Source organism: Grus americana, chromosome 5 (assembly GCF_028858705.1).
Source record: "Grus americana isolate bGruAme1 chromosome 5, bGruAme1.mat, whole genome shotgun sequence".
Taxonomy (NCBI): domain Eukaryota; kingdom Metazoa; phylum Chordata; class Aves; order Gruiformes; family Gruidae; genus Grus; species Grus americana.
The window spans coordinates 13,625,170-13,642,500 of record NC_072856.1 but is presented as its reverse complement, the minus strand read 5'-3'; the positions used below and the strand labels follow the sequence as shown (position 1 = coordinate 13,642,500).

Genomic DNA, 17,331 nt, shown 5'->3' with positions numbered 1-17,331 from the left:
CATGATAAGCCTTTGAGAGTACGAAATACATATGAGGGTGTTCAGTTTCCAGTCAGGGTTATGCTATTTTTAATGGCCATATACTTACCCTGTCTGGTGCATTTATTCATTTTTGAGCACAACTAGATTCAATGATTTTTGTCATTTTTTTTTCACTTCTGTTGACGTTGTCTGACAAGACTGTTCAGGCTCAGACTGCTTAGGAAAAATAAACTTTGGTGCCAGAATTTGAGCCATCGGCAGTGTTCCCTCTCATCTTTATTCCATTATTCCGTTGCAAAGGAACTTTCAGCTTGGGAGCCACAATGGAAAGCAAACAACTCCAGCTCTTTTTTTTTTTTCCCCCCTCCCCTTTTTTTTCCATCTTGTGATCTTAACCCAGCTGGTGAGGGAGAAAATTCCCATGTGAGGCATGTGGGTGGAGCCCAATTGTGTAAGCTCCACGCTTGCGAAGTGTTTGGCATGGATCCGCTCGCTCGCTTTGTTTTCTGTGGCCGGACACAGAGGGAAGCCACATTCAGCACATTAACAGCCACCACCTGTTGCTCTGTGCTACTTGAGAGGAACCCTGAGGCTGAGGAATCACACTGTGCTCTGGCCCTTGATCTCCAAGGAAGTTCGAGATGTCGGGGATGTGCATTTGTCCCCATGTTTTTCTTGCTTTTGCAGGACATGATGCAGATGGGCTTGGGAGTCTAAATGGAGAAGGCGTCCTTGGAGCAACTTGAGTACTGCTTTGGTGCAGGTCACAAGGAGGAATTTTCAAGCTCCGTTCAATGTGGCTGTCCTGAAGACAGACTCTTGGTTAATTCACTGCGGTCAGAAATTTTGCTGCCACGGACTACTCTAGAAATCTTAAGTACCTCAAGCATAAATACAAGGAATAGCAAGAGAATGCAAAGAGAAAGATCTTACCAAGCTTGTCAATGACATTTGTAGGACATCCACCAGATTTCTCCCCTCCTCTCTGCAGTAGAGGTTAAATCAATCTCCATTCCTATCCATTTCTATGCACTTTCCTGTACATATGTAAAGAAAAAAAAAAGCATATCACTAATGCAGCTAATTCTCAGTATCTTGAAGCAATTGATACAAGCACATGAATTAACTCATCACTTTATATCACTTGAGGCAAATGTGCTATTTGGAGTACCTCTTGGTAAGAATAAGCAATTTAAGATCCATTAGTATTTGGAATATTCTGCTTCATTAAAACCACAGTCATCCCTAAATGTAAATGAGTGGAGAGAAGCAGCTATCAACCTCTTGGTTATACAGGATAAACTTAAAAACTCTTTATATTGCAAAGTACTGTAAAAAGGTTTTAATATAAATACAAGAGACGCCTTAGGTTTCCAAAAGAAGGTTCTTCTACCTTGGGTTGAAGTTTCTCATAGCTTGCTTAAGTTTGAAAACTACAATGTGGATTGAGGTGCAGAAAGCAATTCTGGTGGACAGAGCTTAAGCTTTTAATATCATTCCAGGGTAGCTTTGCAAAACACCGTGTCTGTGTTCCATTCTGCTACTTGCACCCCAAAATTCATTCTCCTCTATAACGGACACAGTGCCTAAGATTATGGGAGAGCTGGAATAATTTTTTTAAATAATAAATACCTATTCTCTGTTTTCATTCAGAATTTCCAAATTATTAAGCCATGGGCTTGACTTGAAGAACTTTAAGATCAAATCACTTTCATTTATGATACTGTGTTCTTTTATGGTATTATAAATAATATAAATGCAGTAGTTTCAGATTTTAATTAGAATCGTGACACATCAATAGTGCACTAAACAAAAGATACATTACAATGATTTGTTCAACACTTATGGTAACAGAACAAGGAAAGAATCCTGAAAAACTTCTGGAAAAAAGAACATTCTTTTTCTCCTCAGTTCAGTCACATTCAAGTCTCAAGAAGTTCCTCAACTTTAAAAAGATATTTTTGTCTAAGCAGTAAAGGTAGGGATGTTACAGAAGTTACAGGGATTTCTGGAAAAACTAAATCCTTTCACCATGGTGCCTAATTTAGTCTTAAGTCTTTTCCAAATGTTGAAATACACTTTCAGGGCCACAGACCTTACAATTCATACAAAACTGGAATGTCTGCAGGTAATGACTGTCAACTGAATGAGGGATGGGTACTATTTCACCACTGAAGAATGAGTAGTTGGATCCTGGCTAACACAGAGTACCTTTCACTCTTCGCCAAGGGGCCAGTCCAGCTTTCCCTGAAGTGACTGATACAGGTGAAGCCGCCATCCAGCAAAGTAGCTGATTAATGCAACAAGGTACCAAAGTGTGTCCGTGTTGACAACACGATGCTACTGGAAGGAACATACTAGGTGACTGCTGCCACGCAACGTTCTTTCCTTGGAAGAAAAATCGCTTCTTGCTTTACACAATCTACACACGTGGTTTGATAAGACCCCGTGTCCTGATGAAATAGCAACACAGTGCTGAGCTGAACTCACTGTTATGCTGGCTAATAGGCTTGTAGACAGGTACGGCAAAAATAAAAGGTGCCCTGACTATGCACATTAAGAGCATAAAATGTATTCCAAGACTACTCTATGTCCATCATATGGCTTAGATCAGGGTTAGATTAACTCTGAAATATCCAAAAAATAGTTTCCATAACCAAACAAAGGCCCTGGGCTCTGGTGAATCAGGATTAGTGTTCTGCAGCTGTAGGGAAGATATTTTATAATTAAGCCTGCACCCTCCAGCAGATCTCGGTTGGAGGTACCAGCAGTCTTTGGCAAAAACTGGTTTGAAATCAGCCTAGCTTCCGGCTGAATAGCTCTGCTGGTGAGGAAGAAAAGCCTGTGTGTTTCTATGGCTCCCACACAGCAAAAGCTCACTTAGAGTATCTGAAAAAATGGGCCTAATATATCTTTATTTTCTTGCTTTTCATTTCTCGGTAAGATTTATGATTCTGTAAAAAAAAAAAAAAAAGCCTTTTACAAGAATGGTTGCAAAATTAACCATTAATTTTCTGCTCAAATGGACGTGATGGACACAATGCAAAATGATCTCTAAATAACAGAGCAGAAGTCAGATTAAATCTGAAATTCCTATGGTTTTGCTTTTCTAGCTTACCGATCTGCGTATAGATGCAATGGCGGGGTAGACTCCCGTGTCAGGAACAAGACCTGTGCTGGCTGGATTGCAAGAACACAGTTGCAAAGACTGTTGGCCTAAAGTTTGAGGCAAACTGTTGTGGTTCAACCTCAGCTGGTAACTGAGCACTACACAGCTGCTCGCTAACCCCTCCCTTGCAGTGGGATGGGGAGGAGAATGGAAAAAACTCATGGGTTGAGAGAGTTTAATAGGATAACAAAGGAAAATGATGAGAATAATAAGTGATGCACAAATGCAATTGCTCACCACCCACAGAAAAAAACCAAAACCTGATAACCAGTCTGTTTCCGAGCCGTGATCCGCCTCCCAGCTGGCTTCCCCAGTTATATCCGGAGCATGACATTCTATGGTTGGGAATATCCCTTTGGCCACTCAGGGTCCACTGTCCTGGCTGTGCTCTCCCAGCTTTTTGTGCACCTGGCAGGGCGTGAGAAGCTGAAAAGTCCTTGACTTAGTGTAGACACTACAGCTACCTAGCAACAACTAAAACCATCAGTGTGTTATCAACATTATTCTCATCCTAAATCCAAAACACAGCACTATACCAGCTACTAGAGAGAAAATTAACTTTATCCCAGCCAAAACCAGGACACAAGCTAAGCAGGATCTTCCACCTGACTCATAAGTATTCCACATCAATATCTCTGATAAATGTCTGAAGCGTTTGAACACAGAAATAATATCAAGGGTACTTCCCTCACAGCTGAGTCAAGCTGTGACAACAGGTCCTGAAAGAGGATATTTTTATAATACTTTATCTTGTCATCATCCTTTTTTTCAGTGTCTAGTTGTTCAGGGAAGAACAGCAAAGTCCTTTCATGTTGAATGGGTTTAAGGGCAGTTGGTTGTTTATTTCCCTGAAGCTACGCAGTGCCTTCTGTCTCCACATCAGGGTGAGACTGAGGTTTGTGACAGGCAAATTCCACAGTAATGTTATTTTTAAAATCTCTTCTAATGTTAGTTTATCCTGGCTGCTAGAAATGCCCTCCTTTCCCATCTCTGTATTACTACACAGTCTGGCCAGCAATAGCTCAAATTTACTAGCACACACAGGTATAAATTTAGTCAACTGAGGTATAAATTTAGTCAACTGTTGGCAAAAACTGGCTCATTACTGTGTCCTTGAGGTGGCCGAGTTCCACAAGCCTTCACTTCCGTAAGCCTGGGTCAGAGCCACCTGCCTTCTCCAGGCCACAGAGGAAGAGGGAGCAACTGACTTGCACCTGCTCCTTTTGCTACCAGTATTGCATTCCCACAGGTCTTGGCTCTCCCCACTGGCAAACTGGCCTGTAGCTCCAATGCTGAAGTCTGTGCTGCTGTTAGAAATGTGCTGTCAGGAAAAGCTAATGGGCAAGATGCTCTTGCAGGCAGCTCCTGGCCAGGAAGGGTGGCAAGCGGGGCCGGAGCACTGCTGTCAGGGCCACCGGTGTGAGTAACACAGGCAGAAGAGCCACACGTCCATGCTCTGTGGGGGATAAGGTGTCACAGCACCTGGCTTTGGACTCTTTCCTCACCCTCCATCATACCACCATTTTTGGTTCCAGGCACATTGTTGTGGCAAATTCCAAATTAAAAATGTCCTTTCTGTGGCATTTGGGCAGTTTCTTGGCCACAAACCTATGCAGCCTATGGGCCTGAAATGAGGCTAATAAAGCAGCTTGCAATTCGTAGAGCTCTTACTTTAGACTCTCTCCAAACTCAAGTGGACCTTCTTAACTTCATTGCTCCACACTCGGTTCACATTTGACAGAGATCTTGGCAACTCTGAGAGCCATGAAACATTTCTAAGTGATTAATCAGACTGCACACTTACAGCAAAGGATGACTCCTGCAGGACTCTGCCTACGTTTCCTGTTAACGTCAGATAGCAATTCATCCAAGTAAAGTAGGTAACAAGTGGATTTTTTCATATGCATTCATAACAAAGTCAAAACAACAGGAGTAACAACAAAGTGCTTAATACACAATATTTTCAGAACAAAACAGATTAAAAAACACTCTCTGAAAGAAAACAAACCTATTCATATTGTAAGTCCTCCACCCAGGTCTCCAAATCACACTTTGTCTAAATACATACAACATTAAACTCTCTTTCCGTTTTCCCATAACCTCTTCAGCTACCTTGGTGACACATACTCTTCCTACCTACTCTCATAGTGGAGAGCCCATCTCCTGTACACCTCAGTGCCGCTGACACACGAGACTGTGCTTCTTCAGGCGAACTCCTGGGGCTCTGGGTATCAAGGTATCAAAGCCAAATCTCAGAGTCACCTTAGTGCTATAACCCCTGCCCTCCTGGAGCTGACTGCGTGCCAGCCCATGGTCCAGCAGAGTCCCTGGGCGGTGTCACTGCCGCTGCCCAGACACAGGAGGGGAATCTTGTTTTCTCACAGATGGCCCGTGTTTGTTGCCTGCAGCCAAGGGACATGTACCACTAAATGGCAGGCTGTTTGGCTGGAGGCTTGCAGGCTGGTACAACCTAATCGGTCTGGGTACTGCCACGCATCTCTACACTGTTCCCAAGGATCACAACAGTAGTCCTCAGAAACAGGCCAGCTATTCAATGCTGTGACCAGCTAGAGCTGTATTGACACGTTGCCTTTTCTACATTTATGTTGTCAGCATCTTTAATGAGAAAACCCCACTGTTACTTTCCATGCTGCTTCTATAGTTCATAATCTTTTTCTAATGCAAAGGTTAGGCACTTCTTAGCTGTAATTTTGGAGAAATTTTCTCCTTCGCTTGTCTGTGCTTTTTCCAACAACACAGTGTCAAGAAAGTCTCTAGCCCCTCGGTAGTACTAGTTGCAAAGCTCTCCCTTGTTTCCTTAGAGCAGAAAGCTGTCTGTGCTCACAGCGGAAAAGACCATATGCTAAGAAATCCACTGTTGCTTTTGTGACCCATGTAGCACTTCTCTTTCTTCCCTTAGGGAAGAGTAGTCACAAAGAGTCCCCTTACTTTGTGTAAGGAAGTGGAAGTGCATACTGTGATAGCAACACTACCTTACCCAAATAGGCCAAGAGACAAAGAACTCTGAGCTAGTCCAACTACTGAGGTTGAAGCAGATTTATACAAAATATCTATCTATATTTATTTATTTGTATATACATTTCTCATCCTCGTATTTTTTTCCCCTCTGGTAACCTGATATTCCTGCAAGTCTATTCCTTTGTTGTATTTTGGCTTCACTTCCTGTCAAATTATTTCATTTTATTTAGCTTCACTTGTCACAATACATGAGCTAATTCTCTTTGTGATGACCTGCCACTGCTTCTTAGTCTCCAGTGACAGGATGCAGCAACTGCATGCCTGCAAAGCCTGTGCCATGAAAATCACCTGGGCACCTTTACATACACACAAGGAGAGAAGACAGACCCAGACTGAACTGCCTTGACCGTCTTAGCTCTGCTCTCAGGTGCTGCCAAACAAGAAACCTCTGCTCACAAGCAAGCCCCCTTCATATCTTTCATCTCCGGGTTGCCAAATGTTCAATGTGTAGGGTCTAACACAATGGACACCACCATTTATCTGAATTTATCCCTCACCAATTCTAAAATGCCCTGTGGTGGAACTTACGTAGGGGTTTTTTGGGGTAAAACAACATTCTGGTGTTCTGAAATCATTTCTTATTCTGTGAATTGACTGTATACTACCTTACTAGAGGCAGCAGCAAAGGACAGAACTCTCTGTAATACTATGGCATTTATTTTTGTTTTTTTTTACTGCTGTTACAATTTATCTGACTTCTCACCCCATGTGCAGAGCTATGATAGCTCCATGCCACCTTGCAGCACAAAGTCCTTGTCTGGCTAGTCTGATGGTTGTCCAGCAAGTCATTACTTGCACTGGGAGTGGTGAAATGCAAATCCAGAGTATCCTGGGTAAACAGATACCTCTTTCATCTCCCCTGCAGAAGTGCGTGAGTGAGAATTGGTGTTATACAAGACTGCGTTGATGCTGTTCAAAGTGGTGAGTTTTACCCTTAATGTTATACTGAGGGAACACATGTGGTGACCAGTGATTGATTACCTTCACAAAGCTCATTTTCACTCAGCGGTGGTGAGTTTCAGAAGGGTGATAATAACGGATATCATTGCCTGAGTTCTCTCTCACATGTTGTCCACTGTCCCATGGAAATCAAAGAGTGAATAATTCCTCTAAGTTTTTGTAGTACTCTGGAAACATTGACATTAAGTGGCAGATACTGCATATTTATCTATAGGAGCATAAGTCCATAATGGGTCCCCTTTAACAATGAAAACTGAGAACAATAGTCCTCAATCGAAGACCTGGAAGAATGTCTGTAAGGAAATAAGACTATTCATAGAAACAAAGCTCTCAGCAGGGATTCAGAACTTCTGCAGGACCAGGGATGAACCAGAAGGCTGTCTACCTGTGAGCTGGAGCTTGCATGCTTGAAGAAACAGAATCGGAGCTGGAGGCTTTGGAGGGATGCTTGACTGAGGTTGCAGGTGCAGGTTTCACAACCTGAATAAGGGAAAAATAGATGGCTCATGTTACCTGTTAAAATAAGGAAATACTCCTCTTTGGGAGATTTTAGCTGAGATGCTTCCAAGCATGAAACCTTCTTAAAAAGGTCACAAACATATAGATTACCAGGGATCCAAAAGGGGTGAAGGCAATACCCACCAGTGGCAGTTTGTCGGGAGCACACCATCCTCTATGGCAAAGGGCCCAGCAGAGAAGATTGCAATGGCCAAAGCAGGTGCATCCTCCAGTCTAAGGGGGTCAAATTAGCAGTTTGCTCCTCCTCATAAGTGGTACCAACTGCAGAGGCAACAGTGCTGGGTTAGGGCACTGTTATCGCTCATCCTCTACCGCTTCCATGTAAGAAACGGCAGCTGCTCAACCCCCTGCCCCTGACGCGTGCCTGAGCAGCACCTCACAGGGTGCACAGTGTCAGTAGGAAATTGAAGTAATGAGGCTCAATTAAGCAGCTCCCCATACAGTCATGGATGAACTTGTCCCAGCAAGAGTACCTAGATCCAGTGGCTCAGCAGGAGTGGTTGCATGATGTGCAGCTGGTTCAAAGCCATTTGTAGAACGCTGAATATTCCTCCTCCCTGTGGGACACACTTGCCCTTTTGAGTACCACACACACAGGGTGTAGCCAGGGAGGCCACAAAGACAGAGGATTTTAATGCCACCCCTTCCATTTTTATACATTCCTGTTTACGAAGAAGTAAGAATAGACAAAGGGAGAAAAGGTCTCCACCTTCATAAAAATCAAGAAGGCTTTGGCTGACATAACACTGATTTGCTTCTGCAACAAAATTTGGGCATCATTTACCTTTTCTCTCATTAGTGCATGTGTAGGACAACACTCACCTTCACTTAGAGGGCCAGCACAAAAGTGTGTGCATCTTCTTTTTCCCAAGTGAGTCTACAGTGTGGGATTTACATGATGGCCAGAATTTTTGCAGCCTTTTCCCAACAGTATATTTCTGCAGAAATACACAGATCTGAAAAGATAAACCATTTATTCCCATTAAGAGTACTTAGGAGGGGGAAAAAAAACCCCAGTCTTGTTTAAATTTAGTATCATTACATTTTGTACTTTTTCTTCCAGCAGGCCTTTTTTCTCCAGCTGCTTTCATATAAACTATGCTCCTAAACTTCCAGCCATGATGGAAATGGGAAGTCAGCTTCTGATGGCTCTGAAGTTAGGCCACAGAAACTACTTACTTCCCTCCAGGAAGCAATGCTACTTACAGTAGATTTCACACTTTTTGCAACATGTGAGTCAGTTAGTTGACTTTTGCTATAACAACATATAAAGTTTGCAGAACTGTACATATATAAGCTTGTACTCAGTAATTAGAGGAGCGACACTGTTCATTGCAGAATACCACTCAGCTCCACCTGGATGTACAGTGCTGGGGGACTCTTCACGTGGGTTTGGGCAGGAGCAAGGTGGCATTCAAAGGAGGAGATGAGAAGTCTAATTAATTCAAGGGTCTCAGGTATTCTGGGAAAGGTTTTTACTGACTGACAGTAATACAATGTTTGCATAATTACCCAAATATGTAGCCTTTGAATAATAATAATATTGCTATTCTCTGAGATGCACTTTATTTTTGGAAGTGACCTGATAACAGCAGAAACAAAACACTCAATTTCACAGTTACATCAAAACAAAAGTAATTACTGAACGCATGCAGAAATTAAAATCTATTACAGGCAATTTGTGCTAAGAAACTAAACAACCCCTAAAGCTAGACAACTTCAACCATTTCAGTTTGGTTTTGTTACGATTGGTTATCCTCTCTGCATCACTATTTAGGCCTGAGATCTTTTCTTCATGTCTGCTCTAATCCCATTCTTTTGCTGTCTTCCATCATGCTGGAGATATTCTAGGTCCTAGACAATGTGGATATTCAATTCATGTAATTGAAATGTAACTACAACCATCTTTTTCATTTTCCTTATCACAAAAAACCTACATATTGAATCCTAACAAACTTTATGAATGCGTTTCTCATTTTGAGTCTTATGCAGTATCCACTGGAGATGAATGGGATAATTTCCCATGAATCCAGCAAACACTGATACAAATAAATACAGCAACAAAAAAGCACTTGTAGAAAAGCTCTTGTAAAATTTACAGGAATGCAAGAATCTCCTTGACTGAAGACATGCAACCCCTGAATCACTGAGGAACCTACTCGTCAGCTTTCAGTCTTTCTGATAATGCCACACACACACAAAAAAGCTTCTTCTCTCCTTTCTAACCATATTTTGCACTGTCTTGAAAATCATAACTACAACTTATCTTTCCATACACATGTCCCCTCCAAAAAGAGCAACACAGCAAAGGGCCAGACAAGCCATTGTTAAGCCATTAGGGGGTATCACCTTCAGAGGTTCCTGAGATTTTTTTCATTCACCCTTGAGGTCTGCAGAGTTTTTGTCACCGGTGCCAGAAAGCAGAGAATCCAGGTCAGCGTATCCCTTTTGGTACTCTGACCAACCCCGTTTGGCCCTGGCTCATCAGCACACTATTTCTGAAAGGACAACAGAGCATTTGTTCTGATGCCATAAGTAGGAAAACAAACCCGGGTACTAGTGTGCTATGTCTGTCCTCTTTCCTTTAGTGAGTAATTAGAGCACCATGACAGCACTACCAAGTCCTGCCAGGCTTGGAGAGAGTAGCACCAAGCCATCCATCAGCCAGCAGAGAAGGGTCTGACAGTGACTTAGAGGTGAAGGGAGTGAGATACAGACCATTTGCCTCAAGTGCTGAGCAATCAGGGAAGATAACTACTGTAATTTGTGGCTCTGCATAGTGACCTCCTTGGCTACACACAGTTCTCACTGATACTAAAGTGGCCCCAGTTAATGGGCTTCCACCGCTGCGAACAAGGGCAGAACTTGCACCTCCTCTCTTCCTATAAACCACTACAGATAATCCCATCCTCAGCCTCATGGCTGAGGGCCAGTCTGCAGATACCACTTATGCCATCACCACCATTGAAGAGGAAGAAGTTGCAGCAGGTCTGACCTAGCGCGTAGTATGAGGTACACAGTTGGCTGCTTGACTTGGTTGCACTCCCAATCATCTAGCGGGAAATGAGGGGCAGAAAGAAAGTACTTAGCAATGAATCCCAGCATTTTTTTCTCTCCTCTGCGCTCCCTACCCTCCTTCATTTCATAGCTTTGTTGCTAAAGGCTGAGGGGGAAAAAAAACCATAACAACCCAAAAAACCAAAACCACACCACCACCACCCCGCCTCCCCAAATGGTGCAAGTCTAAAAAAACCCTCATTTTTGGTAATGAGTTTTGGTACCAAATTCCCAATTCATGCTTTTCCAGGTGGCTTGCTTCTATCACACACACCATAACCTAGAAGCATCCTACAATTTCTCTCCTCACAGGTTGGGTATTTGAATGCACAACCATTTATACTTTCAAGAATTCAAATCCGCAGTTTCAAAATGGAATTATGCCAATCACGTAGGCCATCTGGCTGAATTTGTTGTTAGGAAGTCGTAAATAAGGATGACATGGGGTCACTTAATGGAAAGGCACTGACATTTCATCCATGGTTTATTACTATCCTCTGGTCCAAACTGAAGTGAGCTTATGGTCTCAGCTTAGTTTTCAGTGGACAAACTGACTCTGTCACAATTTCCCGCTCCCTACTGTAAAGAATCCATATGCTGCAGAAAGCATTTTATAGACTCGGTTCCACGCCTCGTACCCTAGCAGCATCCTCACTGACTTCAACAGCACATTTCCCACATCTGGAAAGGTACTACAGAAATTAATTCTGTACAAGTGCAATGGTCAAGGAGGGAGCATGCTCAGACTCTTGCCCTTCCACTTACAAAATCATAAGATTCAACACTAAGTTAAAGAATTCTCATCATAAAAGCAAGAGCAGGTTGCAGGGCTGTAACACACTAGGACTCTGCAAAACTACCCTGTCATGCACATGTGCAAAGTCTCTATTTTTAATTACCTCTTGGAATAAAGAGTAGTTTTGATTTACAAAAAGACTCAGAACTGGTATGAGGATCTCACTCATTTATTTCTCCTTGGAAATATGTTTTCTCCTGGTCTCCTCAGAGGGATGTGTCTTTGTAGGCAGTGTCAGCACTGCCAGGGAAGGGGGGGAAAAAAAATCATTTGTGGATTCAAGATCATGGTTTCCAGAATCTTCTTGGCTGGGCACTAGTGTTAGTCTATTTGTGTACATGTCTGAGGGAGGAGAGGGTCTCAAAATAAGTAAAGGGCAGATTCGAAGAGGGTAATCTCTTCTGTGTCCTTAGTGAATAGGACAAGAAATAGGCTTACCTGCAGCTAGAGATGTTAAGGAACAGTAAAGCTAGAGAAGCACTGAGAAAGACTGCCCAAGGAGGTGTGGAGTCCCACTTGGTGGAGGTGCTTGAAAGGAGACGGTTCCTGGGGAGATGCAGATATGGTTGGGGATAGAGTAAATAACCTCTTGATAGACATTCCAGCCCTGTGACTGACAAAATGTTTTACTCCCTTCCGCCAATTTGCTGGTTTCTGAGATCTTCTAGCCTGCTCCACTGACAGCAGTGATGAAACATCTCAGTTCTTCCTATCTGATCTCTCAAAAGCAGCAAGGAAAACAGGGAAAACGTAGCCTCAGAGCATGAAACCTGGAAAATAAGTATATACTGGTGGCATGGGAGCCATCTCTCAGTCTCCAGGTGAAATACTGGGGCTTGGCAGGCATGCAAACAGAGCCTGCTCCTGGGTGTGCAGGGCTGCGTGTTTGCCTGACGCCAGAACAGCTGGTTGCACAACCAGCCCACGGGTCATCCAGGTAATTCAGTGGTCTCATAACCTTTATGAGCAATTATTCAGCAACATCCAATAATTAAAACCAAATATGCTGCAGGTAACACGGAGAACAGCTGACAGTCCAGGAGTAAAGATGCCACATAAAAAAATTAACACAACAGGCTGCCATTAAAATGAGGCAGACTCCACATGAACTGATGGCTGCCGGAGTCACGTTCGTAGAGCTAGAACTTTTCTTTTTTAGTGTCCTTTTAAAGAAGCTGAAAATATCCACTAACTCTGAGAACAAACATATCATTTTAAAGCAGAATAGGCCTGTAAGACTTTTTAACACTTGTTTGTTGATTATATTAATGCCAGAATATATTAAAGAAGTGCAATATAAATTTGATTTTAATTGTTTTGTACACACGCCAGTGAAAAGGAACTGATTGGATACAGTTCACAGGCAGTATGTTAATACGTTATTTTCATATGATGATAGCTTTGCATAATCTTTCTTTTTCCAAGATTTAGAAGAACCTGTTGTTAACCAAAGCACAGGAGAGAGGAAGAATACAATTTACATAAAATCGGCTACCCTACACATTAATTAGTAATGTGGCTGAGCGGAAGGTGTGTTCACTTAGTAGAAAGTACACTTTATAATTTATACACCAGCTGTTTCAGTGCTTTCTAGTCCATTTTCCTCCCTGCCTGCCTCTAATGAAATCGTGTTACTGGAGAATTGACTGGGGTGAATTGAGATTTTAATCCCATTGACGCTTCTCTATGGAAAGGCACACTGGTGGGAACTTTTAATGGAAGGTCTGTAATCAGAAGACACTTGTATTCAGTCCCCCACTATAATGACTCTCATCAAATGTTAAAGCCCAGGCAGTGTGCAGAAGGCTAGAATTTCAAGGTTTTTGACCAACCCCATTTGAGGCATTCCTCTGGGAGTGTGTGATTACTCAAGTTTAGCAGTTTATTGCCTCATCTTTCAATATCCAGTGAAGCACAAAATTCTCATCTAGGTTGCTCTTTTTACTTAAAGAACAGGCCAAAATAGACTGCAGAGCTACTAGCACTGTCATTGAGGTTAATTCTTGCTTCTCAGTTAACAGGAGATCAATGGAAAAGCTTTAAAATATTAGAACACAAATGCTGCTTAGTCTCTAAAAATGCTCAGCAGCCTTTGTGAAAATTCTGGTTCACACCACACTTTTCCAATACACACACAGGCTCACATTTATTTATTTATTACCAAGTGCTCCTTTAAGGTTAAGAGTAACATTAATTGAGAGGTGGTGCTGTTCTGCAAAGAAAGATGTAAACATGTATTAAAATCCAGCAGAGCGAACAGTTTTCCTATTCCCCAAACTTTGCAGTCAAGAAAAGTACAGTCATTAAAAGAGAGGTGGTCAAAAAGCAAGCTGAATTGGGAGTTAATGGGACTCATTATGTCAGCTGCATGTTAGTAATGTCTCCTTCTCTACCAGAAAAACAAGCAAAAAATAGACACAGAAAAGCAAAACCCACTTAAACAAATGCCTGTTAAAATCCCTGTGAGGAGAATGCATTTGCTCTGAACAGACACAAACACATCAATTAATACAGTGGAAGCCACTTAAACAAATACATGTTAAAGAAATAAACTGGAAAAATGAAGGAACTTCTGACAAAAGATGTCAAATGCTGTTAAAAGGAATACATCTATTTAAAAGACAACATATTTTTCAAATGCAGCAAGTCAAAATAGAAGGAATAATAGGAAGGATGCCTCTGAAGAATTAATGTTAAATAGAAAAAAAGTCTTTCCCTTCCTTCTCCTTTTCCCTCCTCCCAAAAAAAGGAATCAAGATGAAGGTTTCTTTAATAAGCATTTCTCTGGCAACTTAATGAATACGTTTGAATGACTTTCCTTATTCCCTGTTCCTTTCTTATTGAATTGGTCAGACAAAGGTCTAATTTGGGAGTGTTTTTACTTAAAGGAGCTCTTTCTTTCTGACACTTCTTTCGGGCCAGCATGGGTTCAGGATTTTCCGCTCCTTATGCAATTCACTCCCTCTGCTCCCTTTCTTATTTTACTTATTTCAAAAAATGTTAGGATCCACTTGTTATTAGATGTTCCTTTTTTATGGCTTCCAATCTGAATAGGCACCTACATTCTCACATTCCCTGCAGAATTCATTGCAGTTATTGTATACATAGTATAATTCACACAGGAAGGATAACAATGTAGCTTTTCAATGGATTATGTTTGTGTGCATTTTTCAGGGCTTTTTTAATGTGGATATACGTGTATAGATTTTTTTTTTCTGTGTGCCTGAGTGACTTTCAGGAGGTCTTCATTCAGACTGCTCCTACTCAAGTTTGGTGGAATTGAGAGCTTTAAGTGTCCAAATTTGAAGGGAACATCCAAACTTCAGATTTCTTTATAGTTTCCATAACAGCTCATGAATGCCTTTTGTTATATTAGCCCTAATTTTTCTCAGCTCTCTCCTTTTACAAGCCTCCTGTCCACTTCTTGGACAGTTTTCTTACTCTCCAACCTGGCAAGTCAACCTCTGTTCCCAACAACCTTTCTGCTGGTGTCTCTCAGAAGTACCGATTCATACATCAATGATCTACATGCTTCACACATCCATTAATTTATTTCCTCAGCACCTATATTTGGCATGTAATATTACATCAGTCTGGCGGAGAGAGAGAGCTGAAACAGAGACAAAGCAACTGAGTCACCCAAGGGCACTCAGAAAATCTGCTCTAGAGCCAGAAATCTCATCCAGACTCCCACTTCTCAGATATTACTGAATAAGTTTCGTGCAGTCCTAATCCACCAAAAAGAGCAAGATACAAATGCAGACATTCTGAAGTTGTGCCTAACCACATAATACTAACATCTTACTATGTGAGCTATTTTTCTAGCTCTCCAGAAGTAAACAACTTAGCAACTAATAAATAAGGCCATTAAAAGCTGATTACATTTGAGCAAACGTGACAGATTCTTTCTGTAAAGGGCAAGGAGGCTCCTGAGCACAGACTAGCATTCCACTCACTCCAGACTCACCTTTCTTATTGATGCTGACCTAGTTATGAACTCTCTATTTTGAAGAGGATGCACCAAAGAAAACATGAAGCCTGTTGAGAGATAAGAGTTGGTCAAAGGGGAAAGAAAAAGATGTATCAACACAATAAAATAATTGGCCAGGCTGTAGCATTGCTGGAAAGGACTGAAAGGAGACCTGGACCACAAATGGATCAAGGCATGAGCAACGCTGTTACCAAAACTAAAGACAGAGTAGTTCGTAACGTGTAACAGACTTGTCATGTAAGAAAGGAAGGGAAGAAAGAAAATATATTCCAGTAAAAAAAAAAAAACGAGACAGAAAGTACACTCGATCTTTCAGGCCTTCCCAGCACCATCTTTCTAGAACGCTTATAGCGCTTTTTGCCCTTAGGTATTCACATAGCCATGTGTTGGTTAGGGGAATTCTGTATCACTAGCCTAAAACTACAGAAAGAGTAAAGAACTTTGTTTTATGATTAGAATACAATTATAGGCATCTGCTGATTCCAGTCTTTCTGTAGTGCCTTCTAAATAAATCAGTCACAGACTAATCTGATCCCATACTTATTCTAAAAGATCAAAAGCTATAGAACCAAATAATTTGTTTTGAAAATAAGACAACCTCAATTTTTTGTTTTGATCTATTTAGGTTTCTTCACTCTGTTTTCTTCAGTTGGTTACTTTTTGAAAATTCAGAGTGTGGTAATTGCCCCTGTAGTAAAGATAGCAAAACTCCAAACATGGTGGAGACTGAAGATCTAAAGAAGTATCCACATGACAAAAATGTGCCTGTCTTTAAAGTTGGTTCTTCTGACTGCTACTAAGGCATGACTGCCCATGTGCTATTCGAGTTGTGAAACATGGCAAAGAGGGTCATAGGAATAACAAGACCCTCTTCTTCTAACAAAAATATTGCTGTTTATAGCAGGGAAGCCCTCTTAAATACATTTGCACAGCACTTCGCACAATGACACCCAGTCTTCAGTAATACAACAGTAATAACTGTCAATAACACTGTTTATGGACATTTTCTCTTTTCAACAACATAAGGGTGCTTTTCTAATCCACAAAGGCTATAAACTTGAACTATTGCACTATTTCTAAGGGCAGAAGTGAGACCAGAGATCAGGCAGATGAAGTGGGTCTTTTGTGATTTATCTGCTCACTGCCACCACTTTCTTTCTGCAGTGAAACCATAAGGAGGCGATTATCAGTGCTTAACTCAAATGTAAATAAGTATAACATCTTCTGGAGGCCAAAGCAATAAGCCCATTCAGTCAGACATAAAAATTTATATGACTGGAAAGTATAAGCCATCTACACTTCCTGTATAAGGTAGCTATAAGGTAATTTAACAGGAAAGGTACAACCTTTGTTCTGTGAAAAATCAACATAAGATAGACTAGACAAAAAAGCAGACATCTACGGTAGGAAACAATCCCACATGAGCCCCAGAGGGTAGATTAGCCAGCCTAATATGGGACAGGTCTTTCCCCTCCCCAAACCACAGCTATATAGTCCATGGCATTCATGAATTTCTTGGCCTCTGTTAATCTCTAATAGCTTAACACACCATATGTTTTTCCCCTCAGGACAGACTGCCTTCCACAACATGGTCCTAAGGAAAAGAAGAAAAAAAATTCAAACCTAGTACTGCCATTCAGAGAGAAAAGAACAGACAAGTCAGCAGACACCAAAAAAAAAAAGAAACGTTGTCATTGAAATTTTGTTGTGTTGAATCACTCAAATGAGATCATAAGCTACTATAATATATTGATTTTTTTGCATTTCCTAGGAGGATGCCATTTGAAGGAGACACGGTGCTTTATATTTGCTTTTAGG

The 17,331-nt window shown here is 41.5% G+C and overlaps 1 protein-coding gene across 5 annotated transcripts in view; it reads right to left on the bottom strand.

The window, feature by feature from the left end:
• LMO1 (LIM domain only 1) overlaps window positions 1-17,331 on the bottom strand; it is a 216,424-nt gene that overhangs the window by 79,019 nt on the left and 120,074 nt on the right. For all 5 annotated transcript variants that reach the window (XM_054828730.1, XM_054828732.1, XM_054828731.1 and 2 more), the window contains exons 3-6: window positions 8,492-8,625; window positions 7,793-7,930; window positions 7,536-7,630; window positions 916-1,019 (exon numbers count right to left, since the gene is read on the bottom strand). The gene's annotated coding sequence lies outside the window, so the exon portion shown is untranslated. The remainder of the gene's footprint in view (window positions 1-915; window positions 1,020-7,535; window positions 7,631-7,792; window positions 7,931-8,491; window positions 8,626-17,331) is intronic.